Genomic DNA, 21,323 nt, shown 5'->3' with positions numbered 1-21,323 from the left:
AAAAGGAGCAAGAATGTTTGAAGGCCTATTCAACATTTTCTCCACAAACATTTTCGTCAACATTTCCGGCTAATTGTATGAAAATAAAGTTAAATTTAAAAAATATTTAAAAAAATAGTTAACACGTGCCGTGTGATCCAGATATATGCAATACAGTGTTTTTTTTCTTAAAAACAAAATTCTTGATACAAAAACAATTCGAAGTAATTTTTTTTATTTTTTAGATATTTAATCCGAAAAAAACTACAAGAAAAATCAGTGTCAATAATATTGGATAAAATGTGTCCCAAGTCGCCCACTGCATTCAATAATTTGTATCTAATTTTGGCTAAATTTTACTTTTTCACTACAAACAACATTGACAAATTTCACCAAAATTGGATAAGGGATATTTAAGATATTGATCAAAAAACGGATTTAAAAAAAAAAGTTTAAGACTCTGTATCTTGAAAACGATGTATTTCCGATACATCGTTTCCGCAAGCTATGTTTATATAAACTTTTTTTCATAAAATTAGCTCATGAATACAACCTGAATTTTTGTTAACTCAATTAGAAGACACTGTATATTAAAAAAATCTACTCACTTTCTGTTCTCCAAAAACGACAATATGAAGGACATTTCGCTTTAAAATTTCCACGGCAAGATTTTTTTGGCTGCCTGGCCACTTTTAGTAGCCTGACGTCTACTTAAAGCATTAGCGTAACATTTACGTAGCTTATCCCATGTTTCTTTTGCATCAGTAGCTAAAAAAAAACATTTTGTTTCAGATTTCTGGCCACTGGTAACTCGTTTCGATATTGGTTTTAGTTATCGCATGGGCTTTAGTACCGTTAGAGAAATCGTAAAAGAAGTATGCGAAGTTATTTGGGAGCTTTTATCACCAATAGTAATGCGTAGACCAACAACAGAGCTATGGATAAACATTGAATCAAAGTTTAAAGAGCTATAAAATTTTCCAAATTGTATCGGAGCGATAGACGGCAAACATGTAAATATACAATGCCCCATTAACAGCGGGTCCAATTTTTATAATTATAAAGGATGTAATTCTGTTGTGCTCATGGCTATTGTGGATGCCGAATATAAATTTATCGCTGTTGATGTCGGCGCGTATGGAAGAAATAGTGACGGTAGTATTTTCGCTAACTCTTCAATTGATAAAGCGATATATAACAATAATTTTAATGTACCAAAAGGAAAGCCTTTAACTGAAAACTCAGAGCCGCAACCTCACGTTATTGTTGGGGATGAGGCTTTTCCTTTGACAACATTTTTGCTTCGTCCCTATGAAAAACATAGTTTAGTCGGTAACGAATCCAATAAGATATTTAATTACAGACTTTCTAGGGCTAGAAGAGTTGTCGAAAATGCGTTTGGAATATTAGTTTCACGTTGGAGAGTTTTCAAAAAGCCTTTGGAAATACAACCGGCCATGGTTGATAAAATAGTCTTAGCGGCGTGCTGCCTTCATAACATGTTGTGCACTAAAACTAGGAATGACTTCCAACCTGATGCAAATGCGTTAAAGCAACCTAATGAGTGTTTACAAAATTTGAGACCGTCGAGAAGAAATGCGACAGAAGGTGCTAATCAGATTCGAGAAACTTTTAAAGAATACTTCATTTCAGATGAAGCAAGCGTACCGTGGCAGATTGAAGTCGTACGCACGGGAAGAATTCGTTGTGAAGAGCAATAATATCATGAGAATGTAAATTAAATCTCAGAATTTAATGATTTATTTTTGGTTGTAAAATAAAACCGTTTAATTTAAAAAATAGTTGTAACTTTAAATATCAATCGTAATAATTGAATTTCTCATATCAAGAAATAAAATAAAATAGATACAATTATACTGCTAAAAATAATATGAAATTATCATAAAAAATATTTAACCTACCTGAAATGTTCAAATCCTGACCAATTTCTTCCCAAGATTCTTGACGTATTTGTTTATTTCTGTAATTTCGACTTTTAATATTATGTAATGACTCGTGTTCCCGTACTATTTCAATCAGTAATTCCTCCATTTTTTTCTTATAAAACTGAGGAAATTAACTGATTAACTGAATTTTGCGTAAAAATTCTTCCGCACCAAGCACGCGTGTGTCAAAAGTGTGGATTTCCACAACTCAACGACAAGCCGAGACACGCGTGTTGTGTGACGTCTGCAAAACATCCGTTTGCCAAAACTGATTAATATAGTTAGTACTTCCTGTCAGTATTTCTTCTATGAAACTACAATCTGAGACCTAGCATTCTTCAATAGCTTGTTCTGACTCCAAAATAATCCAGTTTATAGACTCAGGAAGTAACTGGTATCTTTTCAATGACTTTTTTGAAGTCGAGTTAGATTACATCAATTGAAGTTGGTAATCATTCTTGAAATTATACCGGCCAATGTGCAAAATTGTACTTCTTAGGTTCCAATATACATACATTTGTGACGTCTGCAAAACATCCGTTTGCCAAAACTGATTAACATAGTTAGTACTTCCTGTCAGTATTTCTTCTATAAAACTACAATCTGAGACCTAGCATTCCTCAATAGCTTATTCTGACTCCAAAATAATCTAGTTTATAGACTCAGGAAGTAACTGGTATCTTATCGAAGGCTTTTTTGAAGTCAAGATAGATAGCGTCAATTATTCCATTATCTGCTTGTATCTACTTGCTAAGTCTGGTTTAAAGTTTTGTAAAAGTTTTATATTTTTTTTGGAAAAAAAATCTAGTTAGGTTGATGATTCTCTCCTCAGGCTGGACTTTCCGCTTATTTTAATCCGAGTATTATATGTGATACTTTTTTCGTGGCTCTGGAAAGTAGCCATAGTATACATAGGTATTGAGGAAAACCAGTGGAATCTGATCAATTGAGTATAATTAAATTGATGAGTATAATTTTCCTCTTTTTTGGAGTAAATATTTATTACATTGATTTTATTTCTTTAGTAGAGTTGCATCCCAAGTTGGTTCCATTTTGTAAATCCGCTTTAAATTTATTGTATAAAACATTCAGTGGTCTCCTCGTTTTTTAATGTATTTCTCTAAAGTTAGAGTCAAATGTAAGGTCAATCTTTGATTTGGGAAAACAAAAGACGTTCAAAATAAAACACGTTGCCTAACTTTAGTATAATTTTTTTATTTAGAAAAAACAGACACTTATAGTGTCCCATTATTTTATAATAAGGTCAATTTGTTTATTAATAATAATATACAATAAAGGTTGGGTTAAGGCGCTTAAAAAACTAACCTTCTAAAAAGAAAGAAATATCAAGGTAAAGACACATAAACGTAGACAGAAATATCCAACCGAAAACTCGTATTATACAATATAAACAGTTTTTTCCTATTTACAAATATTCTAATATAAGGGACTTTAGCGATCAAAAATGTCAGAGACTCTAGATTTTGTTTCAACTACGTAATTAATTTGTAAAAAAATTTGCTGAATTCGAAATTGTGTCGGAATATTAAGGCTCTTCTAAATGTGAAAAACAAGTTGGCATTTTGGAAATGTACACGATTTCTAATTTGCCACTCTATAACCATAACCGAATTACCTAAAAAAGTAAAAATCTAGTATACGTTAACGAATTAAATTATCTACTTTAGTAAAAAAAATATGTACAGCACTACAATATAATTATTTTTACAAACAAAAAAATACGTTTTCCCATCATAGTATGTATTTTTGGTCAGAGAAAAACTCATTTTTATACTTTCGCAGGCCTATTACGTTTCTATGCCACTATTAACAATTACCAACATTAAGTTGGACAAATCAGAATACAAAATAAAGTCTCACCTTTGCTGACAAAAGATAACACTTTCCTATGTCAATATAACATTGTCTTTTTCTACGGAGTATTTTCAGATTTTATCCCTCTAGGTTTAATTTAGGGTATTGCATTATATACGTTTCCTACAAATATTTATCTGTGATCTGCACATAATCCATATAGCAATATAAATTTATGTAATTTTTCGTTGCATGACTATTGTTAAAAATTTATGAAGGAAAATAAGAAAGGCACATAAAGAGAATATTGATGTATTTTACTGAAAACTTTTTTTACTTGGCCTAACAATTTCCTCCTTTAGTCCGGCAGTCATCTTTCTTGATTAGGCTTATCAGTGATCCCATGCTTTTAGATCAGCAAATCTATACGGTAGTTTTTCCCATAAGAGATTTCAATTGGAAAAATAAATCGGAACATATACTAATTCAGAATCAAAGCTAATTAATGTATAGCCTTAACCCGGGGTTCAAATATTTTGCATCGTTAAGGGAAAACATAATAGTAATCTAAACTGAAAATTATGCAATATACTTGAGAAAAAATTGAAGAGGCTACATAATTGAAGAATTATGTACCGACCTGTATAAATCAAAAACACCCAAGACTAACAGAGACCAAATGGATAACATGACAATTCTAAGCGTAGGGTCAGAATATATACCAGAAATAAGATGTGACCAAGGAAGATATATCTTAAAAATAATGAAGAACTGTCAATGTTCTGGAGAAGGCCTGGAAACTGTAAGGTTCGAAGGAAAGTATTTAGAAGAAGTATTTCAAAAACTATAAATAGAAGTTTAGAGGAAGCGAAAATACCAACTGATATAATGTTGAAGTTGTGATCCTTTTTAAGAACAAGAGGGCGATAGTGCATTCAATACTATTTGCAAACATTACGAATCATTATAGAAAAAACAACCTAATATAAGGTACCCATACATCTGGACGCGTATTTCCATTCCCGTGTTGAATTGGAGGCATAGTGTGGAACCAGTGCCTCGAAACCCACACGGATTTGTCGCGCACGCTTGTTTCCCAAATCCGTGTTGGTTTCCAGGAATGTTTTTTGCGCTTAAGCGTTTTTTTTTTTCAGAAAATGCACCTGTTGAACTAGGACAGTACGTGAGTACGACAGTTCGTCGCCGAGAAGAAAACCGAGTGTTACTGACTGACGACGAGTGATTAATAAATATTACGCTTGTTTTGTTTTTGGTTCAACTAACGTATCACCGCGTCATTATACAGTGTTATTTTTTTTGTGACCAAAGTAAAATGCGTATTCAATGTGTTTTTTTTAAATGTCAAAATGAGAGGCTAAGTTTAGAGTCACGGTAAAGGTAATAATAACCTATTAATCTGATGTTAAAATTTTTTAACTATAGCGTGCGTAAAGTGCTGGATTTGTAAAATCTGTCATTTTGAATTGCAGTGCGTAAAAAAAGGCACTAGGGCATAAAGTATTTTGCTAATTATTTTATTTTCTTTAACATTTTTAGTAGTAGAAAGAATTGTGTATGCTACTTATGTGTAAAGTACTCTTTTTTTAATCATGTGATTGTCGCATTCGCCTAAAATTCACATTCGTAAAAAAATGCTAACTTAACACACTTGTTGCATAAATAACTATTCTGTCAAATCAAAGTAACATTTTATATCACATTTATTGACAAGTTAAAAATTTTCGTATTAAATCGTTAGGGTTTAGAGTTTCCAATATCTCTTATAATAAAAGATGCATAGTGGTATTAGCGGAAAAAATTAATTCACCCAAACATTGAAAGTATTAGCAATAATAATTGGCAGGAATTGTTTACAAAATGAAAATACAAAAATATTTTTGATGTATTTGACATGATATGACAAATCAAATAACAGCGCAATTTTGAGCAAATTTGAAGTCCAATTTAACATTTATTGACATTCTTCAATGCGGTGTTGCCTTTTCCGTAGATTTTGGTGAACCCAATCTTGGCCCTCAAAAATAAAACACAATGAATGCGAATATCATTTTACTGAGTATTTTCCTATGACCATAGACAAAAAAGTGCAGTTGGAATTAAATCATTTTGATGAGTTATTAGTAAATAAATAGAACTATGGAAATTTTAAAAAACATTATAAGTGGTATTGTGAATAATTTCGAAATAGTGAGACACGAAGAAGACAATGAAAATTATCAATGCAAAATTCAATGCTCTATACCGTTTGAAGGAAATTACGACGTTAAATGTGGTTATTTCGTTCGGAAATTACCAAAACAAATTGGATAATGTTAAGACAATACTCGCAGCAAGTGAGATACGACTTCAGAAAAACATTCTTGTGCCATCTATCGAGAAGAAACAAAACCAAGGATAAGAAGAAAGGCATTACTAGGGATTATGAGTGTAAGGCCAGTATAAACATTAAGTTTTTGAAAGTTACCAAGAGTACGTTGAAAAATTCAAGATTGATGAAGAAAGGATTGCATGTCTTAATTGATATTAACTATAATCATTCTCATCGAATCAATGTAGCTCAGGTACTGAGTCTTCTGCGTTGTTCCGCAGACACAAAAAAACTATTTGAATCCTATTTTGAAAGTGGTATGACTGCTGCAGCGGCAAAATCTTATCACGAAATGGCCATCATCGAAGAATGTGAGAAAAACGCATACGTTACCTTAGCTAATGCTCAAAAAAATTCGCTCAACCGTCAGGTAACTTTATGAAGAATGGGACTCGATATATTGGTGACGTCGTCAAAGTTCTGCAGCGAAAAAAGACTGAGATGTCTGTGTCAGGCATGAACGGACAGATGTTCATCAAGGAACAACCGACTGTATGCGTTATTATAACACCCATTATGCAACGAGTGTTTCTGGGTGGACTAGCTGATGAAATTGATTCGAGTGGATCCTGCGACCAAACCAACGTTTGTGTAACATTTATATTTGCTGCATCGAAAATTGGGGCTCTTCCCATCACTGTCATTTTACAAACCAGCCAGTCTCAAGAAAACTACACCCACTGTTTTCAATCCGCTAAAGATGGTTTACTGGAAACTTGTAAGAAGCATTTTTAACAAAAAATCATCATGTCTGATGACAGCAGTGCCGAGCGAAATGCCTTGTAAAAGGTCCTACCGAGTAGCAGATTGCTACTATGCATTTTCCATGTGAATCAGACTCTTTAGCGTTGGTTGTGGCAAAGAGGACATGATGTGGCTCACGCAGATCGGCAACCGGTGATGAAGAAATTCCCTGCTGTAATGTATAGCAGTACATTGCAAGATGTTGAAGTTAATATGTCAAATCTATTAAACGCAGAAGAATGTAAAAAAAATGCCAAGTTGGCAAAACACTTGACAAATTTATGGGAACGACGTGAAGAATGGTGTTTAGCATATCGTGGCGATATTTTGATAAGAGGCAATAATACTAACAACTTCTGTGAATCATCAATAAGAATTTTTAAAGACGTGATATTGCAAAGGTGCAAAGTTTTCAATATGTGTGCGTTGGTAGACTTTATCAACAAAACATTTAAACAGTATTACGCAAGCGGAAGAGGAAGACATCTAACGTTGGCATATGAAAAATTCTGCCAAGCAAGTAGAGCAATCACAGATATTGTACTTTTAAAAGACAATACTTTCTTTGTCAGATGTAAAATAGGAGCGTACATTGTTGACTCTTCGATGGCGCTATGTACTTGTTCATATGGAGTTGGTGGGAGATTTTGTAAGCACCTTTGTGCCGTAGAAAGAAAATTTGGCACTGAACTAAGCACGTCACCTAATTTAACTCGCTCTGACCGTCAACGCTTTGCAAAATTTGCTGTAGGTGGCGAGTTTTCAGTGACATTTTTTGAAAGTATAACTGATAAAATTGGTGAAAGTAGTAGAATAACCAAGAATGAAGATGTAGCTACATTCGATCTTCCAATGAACCCAATAGAGATCCTTCCTGAAAGAAATAATGAGGAATTTAATAGTTAGTAGCTATTCAGAATATCAAAGATCAGTGGCAAAGAATTACTGACATGTTAGAGAGAAATCCTAACAATGACCAAACAAAGATTTTGGTAAAGTTTGGATCTGACCTTACAAAATTACAGACTCCATCCAGCATTATATCTTTTATTGCCCAGAAAACTACAAGCAAGAAAAAAAAATTAAGGTCCAGCCGACGTCAATCGCTCGACGAAAAGAGAAAAGCTTGCCGTGCAGTGGAAGAATTCAGTCGGGGCGTCCATCCAAGTCAGAGAGTAAGAAGAGGAGGCGTGCTCACGACATTACGTCAAATATCGACGAAAATGAACCTCCTGCAAAAAAACATTAATTTTGCTGTTTTCATTTTCCATTTTTTCCATTTATTTATGTGCTGTTTCTGTTTTCTAAAACATATATTTTTTTTAATAAAACAAATGTGCTTACTTTACGTACGCTTGTGGATTTGTAAAGCCAGTCTTTTTAAATTGTAGTACGTAAAAAAAAAATTCACGCACTAGTGCGTAATAAGTATATCTGACAATTTTGACAGTGACAATTAATTGCCAAACAATAAACCAAAAAATACGTTTTGACCAATTTTTTTAAGCACGGGCGTAAAGTAATTTGCTAATTTCTTTATTTTTTTAAATTTTTGGTAGAGTAAAAAATATGTATTCTACTCATCTGTAAAGCACTCATTTTTACTTATATGATTGTCGCATTCTTCTACGGCTCATGCTACAAATTTACATTCGTAAAAAAATGCTAACTTTACGCACTGGGAATGCAGCTGTGACATGATGCCTCCTGATCGCGTGTGGTTTGTAGCGCGATAAACTCGTGTTGGTTTCGAGGAACTGGTTCTGCGCTGTGCCTCCATTTCAACACGGGAATGCAAATACGCCATCTGGACATTTATAGACTTCCTTAAAGTATTCAACTAAATCGAAACATAGTCGTTCCTCAATGCCATAAGTAATGCCAGAATCGACTCAAAATAAAAGGTATCAAAATCGACGGATTATACTTCGCGGACGATACAACATCAAGAAAAGTAGGGACTAAAAACGAAAATCAATAAAGCCAATATTATGTTACTCCAATATATAATTATGATTTTCCAATCACATTCAACTATCTTAGAAAAATATTGAAAACGTTGACGAATACGCATACTTGGGCCACGTTATTAAACAAGGAAATATACAAGTGGTACCCCGCACGAAGTCTCGAATGTTAGAGAGAATCTTCCGGAACAGCGTTCTGCCGAGTATATAAGGAGCAGCATCACCGATGAGTGGTCAGTTGTCAGTTCAGTGAAGTAAACTTAGGAATATTGCCGCGAAATTTAATTAGTTATAAATAAATACAGCACAAATAAATATCTCTAGTAGTTGTGAGAAGTGTGTATATAAATTAGTAGACTATTTTCGATTGTTTTAGTTTACACTTAACGAATAGGAAAAACGCTACAGTATCTTATGAATGTTTAAGCACACTGGTGTAACAGATCCTAAGCTTGCAGAAAGCACTCGCCAAATAAATATTTAGACGTTTCCGAGGTAATTGATCTACCGAAATATAAAAATACATTAGAATAGTAATAGAATTAGTAACTGCGTGCTGCTTACTAAGGAAACACCTACACAAGAAAAACTGTCATGTAGACTCTGTGAAGAAAACAAAGAGATTAGCAAAACCGGTTAATATCTGTTTTAAAAACGGCATTAAGATATATGCCGAGAAACCGTTGCAAATGGATAATGTCTGTTAAAACCCCTTGAGGACTCTTTCAATATTTGCTTGTCTTTAGTTTTAGTAATAGGTCTGAAATTTTCTAAAAATAATTCAACTATCTCATGAATATTCAAAGTCAAAAAGTCTCCACACATCATACGTTAGAAATTTACTTTTAGGATCACTCGAAATTTATATTTAGCCAACTACAAGAGTCGATTAATTTTATCTGAACTTGTGTTGTGCATATACCCAATTAATTAAAGTATCCACATCTTAATGTTTGGTTAATGAATTTAGTAAAAAATTCAAACAATTGCTGAATAAAGAGAGACAAAGTTCCATTTAATTCATTTAAGGTTTGACGTGCATATCAGAAATAATAATTTGGGTGGGTTCTGTATTAAAACTATAGGTAGAGATCGACAGGCATGATGATAAGATTGCAGAAATAGGTACTACAGAGTTGCAGAATTAGTATGTTGACTTTGGAGAAGAAATTGTGCTCACTATGATGGAATATGATATTTATATTTGTTTTAATGTTACAGTAAAGGTCAATATTATTTTTTACTGCACATATACAACAGATTCATAATTTTATATGATCAACGCATGTGTGCAACATATTCTGGTGCTTTTAAATTATACGTATCTAGTTGATTTAAAATTCAAAAAACTTACGTAGGGTCAAATGGGGTGATAATAATATAGGGTTTATTTAAAAATATCTTAAAAATGACTAAAAATGATAATCATGACAAAACCGTAAAACCGTGCACTCCGTAAAAATAATTATAATTTCGCAATGCAAACTATGGAAGTGGCATTATTGGAGGGTCATATTGTACCTCTTTTGCATATTTAATGATTTATTACTCTCAACCTATTTGAAATAGACTATAGTTGTAGTAGAACATGACTCAAGTTAGCATCCAGATTTACCCTATCTCTCTTCCTATTTGTTATTGTAATAAAGCTCAAGATTGCTAAACACTAATGTGATTTGTAGTTTTATGGCTCATCATAATCTTTAATTTAATTTTAAAAAATAAAACGCTTTTGCAAGATTGGTTAAGCGGTTCATTAATATTTAAAAAATTCTCTTTCTGTTTGTTAGTTTATTTTAAGTCCTTCGTCTCTTTCTGCAAGAGACTCCTCAAAGATTGTTTCACTATAAACGTTGAACAGGAAAAGAGATACAATACACCCTTGCCGAACACCACGCCGCTGTATTTCTACATCTAATCCAAGTTTAGCTTTTCGGCCCTAGTACAGGTTAACTATTAGTGAATGAATATGTTTCCTTTATAATATTTTTATTAATTTTTTATGTTTAACTCTATTAAACGCTTTCTCAAAGTCTACAAAACAAATGTATACATCTTGACTCACGTTCAAGCATCTCTTCATAAGAAAATTTAATCAATATATGCAATAGAAGTTTAAGTGCTTTTGGTACTCAAAATAACATTTGGCGTTTGGTTTTTTGGGTAGTGTTATAAATGCAGATTGAAGCCGTTGATGCCCATTCTATATACAGCATTAAAAATAAACGGTCAACAATTTAATAATTTTAGATATGCTGAACATAGAGTAGTAATAACAGCTGAGAGGATATTATGCAGAATCTGCTGCAAAGAATAAATGACTTGTAAACGATATGGGACTCAATATGAATTTAAAGAAAATAAGGTATATGGTTATCATAATAGTAATATACAAAATAAGATTTTGATCCTTAAGAGTGTTAATCCTTAGGTGATTTTAAGAAGAAAGGTTTAGGGAGTTAAAATTTTAACAAAAAAATCGTTTCTTTATCCTAACTTTAATAACTTCCTAGATATGTTTAGTACACACATTCTGAGTATCAGCAGCCATTTTTTAAAGTTTCACCAGTGACGTCCGTACAGAAACGTAGACTAAATATTTTGTACGTCACTGTTTTTTGCTTAAAATAAAAATAATTTTCATAAGCCCCATTCATTTTAGAGCAAATGTGATTTATTGACGTTTTTTCGTCCGACATGCAATTACCGCGGAAAAAGCATAATGAAAACATTTTTATGCTTGGTCAATTTATTAGTAACAAAAAACTAAATTTAATTATTTTATAAATATATGCACATGCTTTAGTTTATCATTAAATTAAAAGAATAATATGTGAGCAAAAATGAAAATTAGATTCTCCTCATAAATACACTTTGAAAAATGCCCGGAGTATTCCTAATCACAACAACAAGCCAATTTGTCACAACAAGCTATTATGCGGTTTCTCAAATCCTCTTCCCTATGTACGGGGGTGCTGTAAACTAGCGCCTTAAGATGTCCCCACAGGAAAAAATCGGGATTGTTTAGACCTGGCGATCCAACAAATATTATAATGTTGAGTTAAAAATTCCCGTATTTGGAGACTGTGGAGAAGTGGGCAGGTGTACTATCATGTATAAACCACATACGAGGTCGCGTGAAAATAGGGACGTCGTCTAGCAAATTTCACAAGTCATTAGAAACTGGCAATAATTATTTCCGTTCAATCTACTTAGTAGAAAACAGGACCCAATTAAATAATCAGCAATAATTACAGTCCATACATTTAGAAAAAATTGCTCTTGGTGATGGGATTCCGTAATGTCATGCGGGTTTCCTTCAGCCCAGAAATGATACTGTGAAAATTTCTCATGGAGTTCCTAGAAAAATTAGTTTTAACAATAAAATTTTGAAAAATTGGGAATTTTCGGCAACCATTAGAAGAAATTAATGGCAGAAATTTATTCGTAATTTTTCTGGTACTCTTCAACTGATTTTAAAACAGCTTCCTCGAATTCCGGTGTTCATACCGTATGGGTGCTCTTTTAAGGTAGTTTCTTGGTTTAAAAGATCCAATTTCACATAACTTTCTGTAAGTTCCTGAAAACGTTCGGTCACCGTCTATAGATTACAACTCAATTACAATTGTAATCTATAGACGGTGGTTCGGTCGTCCGTAATTATTCTATTTGGAAAACGCTCTTGGTATAATTGTCTGGCTTCAAATACATTGGCGTCAGCATGCCTGTATGGGCAATGCATCAGAAAAATGAATAAAAAATTGAAAAAAACTTGTTAAACAATATTATATAGTGTTTTTTTTTTTTGCAAAAATCACTAGTCAAACGAAAAAGTCAAGAAATTAAATTTGTCCTAAAATGAATGGGGATATAAATAGTTTTAATTTTCCGAAAAACCAGTGACATTCATCATATTTTTCTTAAATATTGAGTCTACGTTCCTGTACGGACACCACTAGATAAATTTAAAAAAAATCTCTTACATCAAAAAATGGCTGTTGATACTTAGCGGGTGTCTGCTAAATTTTATAAACATTTCTTGGACTTCACTAAAATTATGATAAAGAAGCGATTTTTTTAAAGGATTTTAACACCCTGTAGTTCAAAAGTTAAGGAGTTTAGGACATAGGTTGATTTGAACTGGTCTTTTTAAAATCACCTAAAGATTAACACCCTTAAGGATCACCATCTTATTCTGTAACACCCTGTATAAACGTAAACTTAACCATATTTGCTCGTGAGTAAGTTGAAGTTAGCTGTATTGAAAAAAAGATTATTTTAGTTGCCTCCTAACAGATCGTAATTATTGTGCTTCACCTCCTATTTATCCAGAGCAAAAAAAGGTATTTGTACAAAAGGTTTTATTATACCAAAGATGCTTTGCAGAAGCATCGTTCAGTGTACATGAGTTCAGTGTGTTCATAATGAGTATCGAGATCACGTGATTCATTTTATTCAAGCCCTGAAATTGGGAAGTCAAAAGTCTTAAAGTTGAGATCATAACGAGCATTTGCACTACATAAATTAGACACTGTTTCAGAAATCTCCAGAATATCACCGCCACGTCAGCAGCCCACATGGGGTAAAAAAACTCATTCACTATCGCCAGTTCTGTAAAATTTGTCAGAAATATTTCAAAATGTCTTGGATTGTGGACATGCACAAAAGCAATAGACATAAGATTGTGTATTTCAGTAAAGAACTGCGATGTCTGATTAGTTATACCATTGTTTATACTGAAAAGTGATGCTGAACCTGATGATCCAGATGCGGTTTCTCGAAGAATGGATACTGAGAGTACGCAAAAGTGTACTTATTGCAATTACATTCATAGTAGCAAAAAAGCTCTGGAGTCCCACGTGGCATCGGTACATACCCAACACTTGTTCATGTTTCATCCAGAAAAAGCTACTAAATACTCATGTGTATAGGCAATACAAAGTATTAACGTTCATGGCATTCAAATTGAAAGAGTCCAACATTACAAATATTTAAACACAATAATAAACATTCTGCTGAACAGTTACAAGAAATAAAGTCCAGAATTCAGATAGCTAGACAATCTTTTATCAAGCCAAAGGAGTTTTTTTGCAGCAAAGACATAAAGTTCAAATTAAAGACAAGAATACTTTAATGCTATGTATTCTCGACTCAATCATATGGTGCTGAAGTATGAACACTTAAAATAGCTGAAATAAACAAACCGGTAGCGTTTGAAAAATGTTGTCATCCTCGCGTATTCCGGATTTCGTTGGTCGGCAGAGTGTCGTTGGTCAACGAGATTTAGGGAAGACATTGTCAGGGTAAAAGAAATACTTAATGGCTGAGAAACCTTAAAAGAATAGTTTTTAATGACGTCCAATGAGCTGTGCAGCTGCAAATAAAGTACGTATAGCTATATTAATAGCCAACCTCTACTAGGAGGTACACGAAGAAGAAGAATTGTTTGGTAATGAAATATTTTTTGTGCAACACATAATCGTCATTCTACTTCAACTTAGCAAATAGAGGGTCTGTGCCTGGTCAATTGAAAGTTCGAGAAACGGCATAGTGTTCATAAGCGAATAGATTAATAGAACTTACCAGAATGACTACTAGTACTTTCTAGTTGTTATATCCAAAACACAGATTTCTCGTTTCTGGCCAACTAAATATAAAGAACTTAAAGAAGTTTTCAGGGTTTACATCTTTTATGAGTGATTCTATTTATTATACAAGCTGATCATCACATAGAGTTTTACATATTGATGCTGTACTCAGTCTAGAATTAAAACGTGATTCTGATTATTTGCAGAAAACGTATATAGAAAAAAAACACATCTACAAGTGCTATTCTAATTGGTAACAATTTTTGATTGTCCTCAAGTGGTGGAACAAAAAGTCATAAATAAAATAAAAACTACAAATTAAATTATCATCTTCATAGTGATATAATCTGAAAATATAACAAATGGTATCTTACAAATAAAATAAACAGCAGCAATAATAATATCGTTTTATAAAAAGCTTTAATTTTATTTTATAATCTGATGCAAAAACTGGACTTAAAAATTCCCCTAACAGCATTATTTAAGTGCAAATTTGTAACTTGTTTTAAGTATTTATTAATTCACTAGCTCAGTCAATATGCTTGACGATATTATAATATTAAATGTTTTATTTTAATATCACGAAGGTAAGTTTTTTGATAACTTTTAAGTAAAATAGATATAATTGGACTGGGAGAATTGGAAAATGTGGTACGATTTCGGTGTAGTTGGTTGGCGTAGTCGATTCAATCCACATTTATCAATTCCGCTTGTAAAATATAATATTAAACTAAAGATACTCTAAAATAGAGTTACTCAAAGTACAATATTTCAGTTCTTTTACGAAGTACATACTTGTATATGAATAAAATACAACATTTCAACAATACAGTTAAACCATCCACCTCCTTGCGATACAGGGCGTAAAAAAAGATTTATTGGCCATCATTAAATTTATAACTATATTTTTTTACACCCTGTACTTATTAATTAAACTAAACAATTAATTGTTCAATAAAAAACCTAACTTTACAGCTACAAGTTTATTAAAGCTTGAATATTTTTCCATTAAATTTAAGTTTTAGGTGGTTAAAAATTGAGCCGTACTCAAATATGGCACCTTAATGGTCAACATTTCCTTATAAAGGTCTATATTTCATAAAGTTAAAAATCACATTTGTTTTGTCTTGTTTACGGAACATCTCATTGAAGAACACAGCGTAGGTATTCGAATTAATTTTAAGGTCTCGTGTGTATCATTTAAAAAAATTGGCAACATAGTTCAGTTTAAATTAATTTGGGACCTTTTCTTTGTCAGATGGAACGTTAATATGCTACCAAGTTTTAAGGGGACCCTGTATATAATTAAATACTCACTACGGTAGGATATGGCTGCAAAAAACTATATACAACTAAAATATTTGCTACATATAGGTACTTATATAATTATTGGATAATGGATATTGTAAACAAAAGTGGTCCTTCATTTTTTCTTAAATAGACTTACTTAATACAAAAAACCTCGAGACTTTTGATTAAATTTGTAGTGGTTTTTGGATATTGTAATGGATACGCGAACGTAGTCGGAACAGCAGATACCGATAACAGCTCCGTAAATATCTACGTATTTTATAGTTTTTTAAATGAATTAATATCGGAAAATTGTGTTTGTGGGTTATTAGCAACGTTGTTTTCATTATATGACTTATAGTACAAAAATTTATAGTATAAAAACTACACTTTTTGTCCAAAATTTGTCAATTTATACCAGTGTATGTGGCGCGCCATCTAACAATTACGTTCTGACAACACAGCTGCGTTCCTGTTTTACAGAACTCGGCAGTTACTATATTCATGACTGAATCTGCAGAAAAAATTATATTTCGATGCTGTGCAACTTAAACACATAGGTAATATTGTTGTGCAGTTTGCTCTGGGAAATTTTACTTAAGTTGCCTGAAAAGAGACTTTAAACACTACATAAAAATTAGTGGAAACCAGAACGGTAACTGCAAAAAACAGCTCAATGAGGCCTTAAACAGGATCGTTATTCTAACGTAATCCAAATACGTCCTTAAGAAGCAGTTATCCAAGAAAGACCTAGAGTTTAATAAAAGAGAAGCTTATTGCTTCCCTCCATGAAGAAATTGATAGGCTATCTAAAGGTATTAATAGAAGCGAATCATATCTGACTAAACAAAAGCAAGAAAACCAAGATCTTGCAGATCTAGCCCTTGAATAAAGAGAAAAAATAATAGAAACTCTAAATTAAAAGCCTAATAAAATTGTTAATGAAGGTATGAGCTTCAGCACCTATTTTCAGCTAACAATTCCACTTTACAAACTAGTGTAAATAACTCATATGGATCAAACGAACCGGCTTTAAAAGAAGCTAAACGATCTTAAACCTATAAATCAGAATATGATCAAGTACATCAAAGTACTAGAGGCAGATAACCATTTAGAATATAAGGAAATCAAGCGTCTTAGACTGACAAACCAATTTCTTAGTGAAGAAGCTCCTTGAATGAATGCTGCCACTAAAGGCAGTGCACCTATGATGGGAAAAGACTGCTCAAGCAACAAGGATTCATCAGAGATACCACGCTCAGGTAAAATTAGCAATTGCCATTCTTCTAGTCCTATTTATCACCAAAAAGTAAGTCATAGTTTATTTTACGTGATCACAAGCGTTACAACTTAAACCATTTGATAGGTAATCTTGTGGAATCTGTTTATATTGAGTGAAATTTTAAGCCTTATCCTATGTTTCTTACTGTTATTGAGAGTACTGGCTGATTTAATCAAAGATTTGATGCTAAATTATGTAATAATTTTAGAGAAATTGTGTGAGAAAATTTCTTTATTATTTCTGCATCTATTTTTCTTTATCTATTTCCTATATATAGGGTAACCAAAAAATATGTTACACCTGCATAGGCTTAATGCCCTGGAGAGCATAGTAATGTCCAGTAAACTAATTCTACCATTTTCATCCACCATGAACCAAATGAACATGTAGAAAAGTTAGCAGGAAAGTCTCAAGTCAAAATGATAGACCCCGAGCCATTACGTGGCAGTGTATCAAGACTCTTTAAGGTTAGCTAAGATAAAAACTGGATCATAAGACAGTTCCACAGTTGGTGGCTTTAAACACCGGGAGGACGAAGGCAGGCATACATGTTCATAAAAACCTACACGCCCAACCTTTACCACAGACTTTTTGAACTACCCGAGAGTAGTAACGATAATGGCCGGTTTGTTTACTTGACTCCTTTTCAGCATCTGTTAGGAGGAGGAAAGAGCATGGTGTCACTGTAAAACATTATTAATTATGATTAATTACGAGTACATTAATGACGATAAGTGATACTCTCAACAGACCAACTCTCTTTTAACTATTTCTAAAGTTAATCATATGCACTTTTTTTCTCAACGATCTTTGTTCTTCAGGCCTACAGTTTGTTTGATCTACCAACAAATAATCAAAAAGAAGTCCACTTAACTAGGTCTGGTGATACAGCAGACATTTCAGTATAGGCTCTTTCTACGCAATGATTAGAAAATATTTTATCTATAAATGTATACTCAGTGGTAACAGGCTCTTCTGTAAACAATGTTTCACCAAATCGAACTTAAAGAATTCGAAAATAAATAATATCGTTGCGCTTAATCAAGTTGTTTAATTTTAAGAGGACAAATTTAGCAAAGTAAGTTGAACTATGCACTATTTAACGCCACCTCAATTATCCATTTAACCTCCATCAATTATCCATTTTTCTTTTGTTCACATCAATAATTTAGTCTGTCTCATTCACCATTAAAATATAACGTAACTTGGTTACTAAATTATATTCTCGATAGCACCTAATTGTATGCACTTAATACATTTCGCCTATCCAAATCATCTTGAAATAATCCTTACATTGGAACAACTTTGTATATTTGTAGGAAAGAATAGGTGATTTTATGGAAGGAACTTCTGAACATGCTTGGGACACCACTGAAGCCAGAATCAAGCAGCTATATGCCAGTGTTATACTTAATCAAAGAGACGGGCCTAGATAAAGAATTCTCACAGTAACGAGGTGCTATAATAAATCTCTACAGGTTGCGGTAGTATAAGACATTTGTCTATAAAACCAACTTCATCCCTTGAATCTAAAATAACATTCTCTAATACGAATTTATTATTTCATTTGAGAATTTTGCATCGAATTTTAAATGTATTAGACCATCCTATATCTAAACTCATCTTATAACAAAACCTCGACAAAATCACGATTCATTATATTGATAAGTAACACCACTTAGTCTACGCAGTTAGACCTGGATTAAATGGATTGTTTAGATTTTAATCAGAATTTGATGATTATTTAGCTTGTATGCATTATTACACTGATCGATGAGGGCTGTCAATGCTTACACAAAATACCTAATCAGTTGAGTTACAGGTTTAGAATCAAAAATTGATCTAACATATAAAAAGTAGGGGAGAAGGGGGCACGTTTGAAGGTGGGGCACATTTGAACATTTAAATTTCCCGCCTTTGGCGTGATAATCATTTAAAAACAGCACGTGGTTGAAGTAACTAGTGCAAGAAGGCAACTGTATTGTGCAGCAGTTTCCACGACTTGTTGTATCGCAAATACGAAGAAACCTTGTTTTTCAACTTTTTTTTTTGTAACATTTCCTACTTAAACAAATTAGGCTCAACACTAAACTATAAAGAGGACATTTAATCTGCTGTAGGTCGTGAACTAGACTAGGTATTTAGATCGTTTTGTGAAACGTGGTTGAATTCGAGTGTAAGCACAAGGAGTATCTTTAAACTTTAAAATGGGGCACTGTTGAACATTGTTCAAAGGTAGTAAAAAATGTTTCTAAGTAGCATTATTTTTCCAGATTTGCAGACAATATAAGAGGAAGAAGGAAACTGGGTTTACTGAGAAAGACATGGAGAAGGCGATAGCGGCTGTAAAAGAAAAATAAATGTCTTTAAGAAAAGCTGCAGAAGTTTAGGGCGTAAAACATACTGCTTTGTTTTACCGCTTGAAAAAACAACCCAGGGAGAAGGTGTTTTCCTCTAAGCATACATTTAGCCAAGTGTTTAATAATGATCAAGAACTTATGTTGGTAAAATATATCTTAACGTGTTCTAAACTACAATATGGCTTATCGTATAAAAATCTGAGGGTATTGGCATTTGATTATGCTAAAGCTATGTCTTTAAAATATCCACCTAGTTGGGACACTAACAAAATGGCAGGGTTAGATTGACAGGCGATATGTAGTGAGATTTGTTACAAAATGCCATCGACCCAGCTCTAACAAATATCATAGAAGAGGACCGCGCATACAATAAACAGAAATTGATTTTCCAACACGACAAAGCTCCTCCACATTTCTCACTAAATGTACGCATCTATTTAAATGACAGATTTCCAGGACGCTGGATAGGACGAACGGGCGTAATTAAGTGGCCACCTCGGTCACCCGACTTAAGTCCTTTAGATTTTTTCTTGTGGGGACACATAAAATCCTTAGTTTACAAAATTCCACCTGCTACATTAGAAGAGTTGCGAAGAAGAATTATTAACGTATGTCGCGAAATGACACCGCAAATGCTTCTAAACGTTCGGCAACGGTTTGAAGATAATTTGTATCACTGTGTGAATATTGGCGGACAGCACTTCGACCATTTACTTGATTAACATGGTAAGCATTAAATCGCTTTTTACATTTTTCATCTCACATTATTGTTTAACTTTCAAGGGCCCATATTTCTTGAAGGAGTGACTCGATTTTTAAAAACTAAGAAGCGTTGTATGAGGAATGAGAAGGCTCTCTCTCACTCGACTTCCCGTCCCATTTGAAAAGAATTATGGGATATCACCCCGCTTAGGGGGTTGAGTTTTTTGAAATCGTTTTTATGTCAAAAGTTGTCCCCCTGACAAACATACTTGAAGTATTTTTGGATTTTGTCGAAAAGTTTTTTCCCACCCTACATGTTATGTTTTCGATGGGCCAACCTGTATAAATACATAGTTGTGACAGCTAAAATGCAAAAGTTTTGACAGGTGTCCAAAATAAATTATGTGTGGTGGTGACTATACGCCTTTTGTTTGGCCATACGAAGTTTATCATTTTATGTTTTTACCTCATATCTTAAAAAGGATAAAAAATAAATAATTTCGAAAAGTTCAAACTGATGAAGTTGACTTAAAGTTTGTGATCTAAAACACAGACATGTGCTTGTCTTCTTAAAACAGGTTCTTTGATGTTCTAAAAACTTCAAAATGTTGTTGAGCTATTGACCTAATAATGTGACTACTTCGTGTAATATCGAAGTATAGAACAGATCAGATGAGTCACACTAATAGCTGAATAATGTATATCCATAAAAATCCGAAAAGTATCATAAGAGTAGGTCATGAAAAAGTATATATTTAGTTCTATAAGATCGACTGATTGAACACTAAAATCATCCGGAAAATGAGGTTTAAGATCATAATTAGTTAATTTTGCAAATGGTAATATAAAAACCTATATGTAGCAAAAATTTTAGTATAACTTAAAGTGATGTTGCCGCTAAACGCAAATGCTTAAAATATTCAGATTTATAATAATTTCTTTAGTAAAATATCATCTTTTAAATTTAACCATATCCTACGCATTAATATCCCAAAACATTTATTCGTAATACCTCTGCGTGCCTTGGAACTCAGTGCGATCGTCCAACTCCATGGCGCCGAACCTCTCCAGAAGTTCTTTCCGGTAGTTTCTACCTTCGTGTTTACTCTTTTCCAGCGTCGAGACAGACCGTCGCTCTTCCGGGTACCTTCTAGTGGCGCCCAATGAGGGACCTTCTTCGGGAAACGGCTCCAACCTTCTCCCGGAGTAGCCCCGATCTCTTTCATCTTCTAGCCTGAACCAAAATAGTAGTTACTTGATG

The 21,323-nt window shown here is 33.1% G+C and overlaps 1 protein-coding gene across 10 annotated transcripts in view; it reads right to left on the bottom strand.

The window, feature by feature from the left end:
* Nucleotides 1–3,124: 3,124 nt before the first annotated feature.
* The window catches only part of LOC126745596 (voltage-dependent L-type calcium channel subunit beta-2), a 281,586-nt gene continuing 263,387 nt past the window's right edge, over nucleotides 3,125–21,323 (bottom strand). For 8 of the 10 annotated variants that reach the window (XM_050453523.1, XM_050453524.1, XM_050453520.1 and 5 more), the window contains one exon: nucleotides 3,125–21,296. The gene's annotated coding sequence lies outside the window, so the exon portion shown is untranslated. The remainder of the gene's footprint in view (nucleotides 21,297–21,323) is intronic. The other 2 variants (XM_050453517.1, XM_050453518.1) reach the window with 2 other exon arrangements.

This window comes from Anthonomus grandis, chromosome 16 (genome assembly GCF_022605725.1).
Source record: "Anthonomus grandis grandis chromosome 16, icAntGran1.3, whole genome shotgun sequence".
NCBI classification, from domain to species: domain Eukaryota; kingdom Metazoa; phylum Arthropoda; class Insecta; order Coleoptera; family Curculionidae; genus Anthonomus; species Anthonomus grandis.
Note: the sequence above shows the minus strand (reverse complement) of the source record. Positions and strands in the feature narration are given on the sequence as shown.